We start from the raw sequence: 3,611 nt of genomic DNA, 5'->3' as shown, positions 1-3,611 counted from the left end.
GTTGAGAAGGTCATAGAAAAGAGTGCAGTGATAGTGACCCTCAGAGTGAAATTCGCTCCACTCACTGCCACTCAATATTCTGACTGATGCTTTGGAAATCGGGGAGAACAACAAGGCGGCTGAAATTCAGACTGGGTGAGTGACTGTCCTCAAGTTCACAACATATCAAATAATATAGGTGACATAAATGCAGAATATTACCTCAAGTACGTTAAGTTGAGCAAGAGGGCATGAGATTAAAATGCAGAAAATGCATTTAAACCAGATATTTTGGATTATACTTACTTGACAACAGAACAGTTTAAACATGAATTATGTGCCAATGAGATGAGATGATAAGCATCCATAAAGTAATTGTTGAAACCTAACGTTTGGGCAGGGAGAAGTAAAATAGGAATGAATGAAAGAAGTTGCGAGTTCGGATGAATGTTCGGTGCTGAATGGGCTAAGTACTTTCGATTAAATGAGTTCCTTATTGTTTGGGAGACGAACCCTGCCGGTGCCAGTGCTGCCCTCACTGGGACGACTAGGTACTGCAGCAACACAAGACAGCCAATCAGCTTTTTCCTTTTCTCAACATAAATTATTTGTGTCACTGACATTTATTCGCCAAAACTCTCCAAGTGGGCGATAAATCAAACAAAAAAAAAGATTGCTTCAATTCAACGCGGACTAATTAGCGGGGAACTGCTAGTGATTATAATATAAATGCTAATTGTATGTATTTGAAATGCAAAATGTATCACATTTTGCATCGTTTATGAATCATCTGTGACAGTATCGATGGTGGGCTGCAGGATGGTGGGTTGCAATATATTACAGTATTGTAATTTATAATATTTTATGTATGGCAATGTACTGCCACTGCAAAACAACAAACTTCATGACATATGTCAGTGATAATAAAACTGATTCTGATATGTTAGAAGCTGAGCAGCAATGCCAGAAAAATATGGAAGGCTTACTTCCATTGTGTCCTAGGAAATTCAGTCTATTCAAAATAGAGGAAAAATGTTTTGAAAAGTTAGCACCTTAATCCTATTCCACCTTCAATTAGTTGATTTCCTCTTGAGGTCTACACATTTCAGCTTTGGACCCAACTCTCTCCAGACTCTAACCTAACAAAACCACCAATCTCAGTCTCCAAGATAGCAATTTGATCCATTAACTGCAGCCTTTATTTATTTATTTTAAAATAAGTAAATAAATTTTGTGTATAATCATTGTAGAATTTTCCATCATTACCTTGTAAAGGAGGTGATTGCAATTTCTAATCCAAAGACAAAATTGCTGAAATTGCAGTCGGTTCGATTGGAAAATAATACAGGAGCTCTTTTCCTAAGATGGATCGGAAGGTGAAGAAGGAAGCTGTCCCTGCCAAGACTGAAGCTAAATCTAAAGCCTTGAAGGCTAAGAAGGCTGTTTTGAAAGGTGTTCACAGTCACAGGCGGAATTAGGGTAACACCTACCTTCTGGAGACCAAAGACACTCAGATTGAGAAGGCAGCCCAAGTATCACAGAAAGAGTGCTCCCAGGAGGGACAAGTTGGACCATTATGCTATTATTAAATTCCCTCTCACCACTGAGTCTGCTATGAAGAAGATTGAGGACAACAATACCTTGGTTTTCATTGTTGATATAAAAGCCAACAAGCACCAAATCAAACAGGCTGTTAAGAAACTGTATGATATTGATGTAGCCAAAGTCAACACACTTATCAGGCCTGATGGTGAAAAGAAAGCCTATGTACGCCTGGCCCCAGACTATGATGCATTGGATGTCGCTAATAAGATTGGCATCATCTGATCTGTTTACAAGAAGACCTTTATAAATATTGCAATAAAAAATTTAAAGAGAAAAGAAAATAACACAGGCACATAATGCACCCCACCATTTGTGTCTCAATAGGCTGCATGATCCTGGAGGTGCATCTTATTTGTTTTATATCCATATTTTCACTTTTGCTAGAACAATTTAGAATCCTTGACCTTTAAGTTGTATTACTGACCCTCTTCCTCTGCTGTGACGACAAATGCACAGAACGCTGATGTGATGGTGGGATTGCCAGACTGGAGCAAGAAGAGCGAAGTCTGGTGTACACTTCCACACTCTTGGCTGCAAAGATGACCATGTGGCATCTTTCTGCTGCAGCCAATATTTATTAGCATGTGGAATGAGCCAACTCCAGTGGAATGTATAAAATGTGTGTGCTATCTACAACTTTCTTAAAATAAATTCCATAGTCTTGCTTGGATTGGATCAGCCCTTCCAGAGTGAATAGTGCTGAAAATCATTTGGGAAAGTGTATTTGCCTATGGAGAGGATAAATCAGTGGGGGTTCACAATACCACAACCATCTCTGCTGGATTAAAGAATTTGAATGGCAATGGATTTATTTGGCATTATGGAAAACAAATGGAAACAGATCTCCTGTGGGCAATATTTGCACTAAAACCATAAATGAATTCAAGAGGAACATCCTTATAACATTAATCATCAAAAACAACCAAGGAGACCCAACCTTTATTTAGGATGTCATGACATATAGTGACAGGAAGCAACCTTCTCTGCAGACGGTGAATGCCAGGACAATAGTTGAAATTAATGCTATAAATGATTTCTCTAGCCACATTTTTCATAGCTAATAAAGTAGCCCCTCCATTACCATTATTACTTCATACATATTTAGGCCTCGCTCTTCAATGTGTTCGATCACCATGGAATGAAATATTAAAATCATAAGATCCTGTAGCTTAGTTCATGTTAACAGTATCATGTGTAATAAGAATATAGTTTCAAAACTTGCTCCAGTCCAGAGGCTGAAGCACAAATTCCTGACATTGTGGTACAGTTCTACGGGAATGCTGTCACAGTCTTTCCACTGAAATGCTAAACCAAGACTTTGTCCACCACCTTAGGTGGAAATGAATGATCTTATCCCACTGAATCAAGGTGGTGTAAGATATTTGTCTTGCTGAGTAGTTTTGCTTAAATGCTCTAGATGTACGTGTGAATTTGTGGGATCTGATTGTGAAAATTGTCCACTATCTTTCCTACATTAGTCATGATTAGACTTTAAAATAGTACTTTATTGTCTAGCGTCTATTGTAATAGTGCATCCTGAGGTGAATGACGTGCGTACTGATCAAGCCTTACTTAAATAGAGCAGACCCAGCTGGATAAGAAGTTAGATAGCCTATCTCATTCAGCGAAGAGACTCCCCTGCAGTGAAGCATTTTTGGACACACCAGGGTCAGAAGAGCCTCGATAGAACTGTGTTTCTTTGAGTAGAGTTCAAACCAGCGACAGAGATGCGAGAGCACAAAACAGTGTTGCAAGGAGAACACCAAGTGCAAGCCGAGGAGCTGGAGCACGGTTGACAGGATAGGGAAAACTAAATTTTGAAGTAAAATATGGACAAAATTATGCCTTCTTCTCCCTTTGCATCTGCAGCTTTGGTAAAGGGTGCAACAGTGAGCCAGCTTCATGTCCCATGATGCCACAGCATGACTCAACTCAAACATTTTTCCATTGTGTTTTCCGTTTCTCTTCATCTGGAAGTTTTAACTCATTCATCTATTTCCACCACTGCTCACTACCCTCTGGTATCT

At 39.2% G+C, this 3,611-nt stretch overlaps 1 pseudogene; it reads left to right on the top strand.

Moving 5' to 3' along the window:
* Nucleotides 1–1,336: 1,336 nt before the first annotated feature.
* Nucleotides 1,337–1,868, top strand: LOC140723742 (large ribosomal subunit protein uL23-like; annotated as a pseudogene).
* The last annotated feature ends 1,743 nt before the right edge of the window (nt 1,869–3,611 follow it).

The sequence above is a fragment of the Hemitrygon akajei genome, chromosome 3 (assembly GCF_048418815.1).
Source record: "Hemitrygon akajei chromosome 3, sHemAka1.3, whole genome shotgun sequence".
Classification (NCBI taxonomy): Eukaryota; Metazoa; Chordata; class Chondrichthyes; order Myliobatiformes; family Dasyatidae; genus Hemitrygon; species Hemitrygon akajei.
This window is presented reverse-complemented; position numbering and strand designations above follow the sequence as displayed.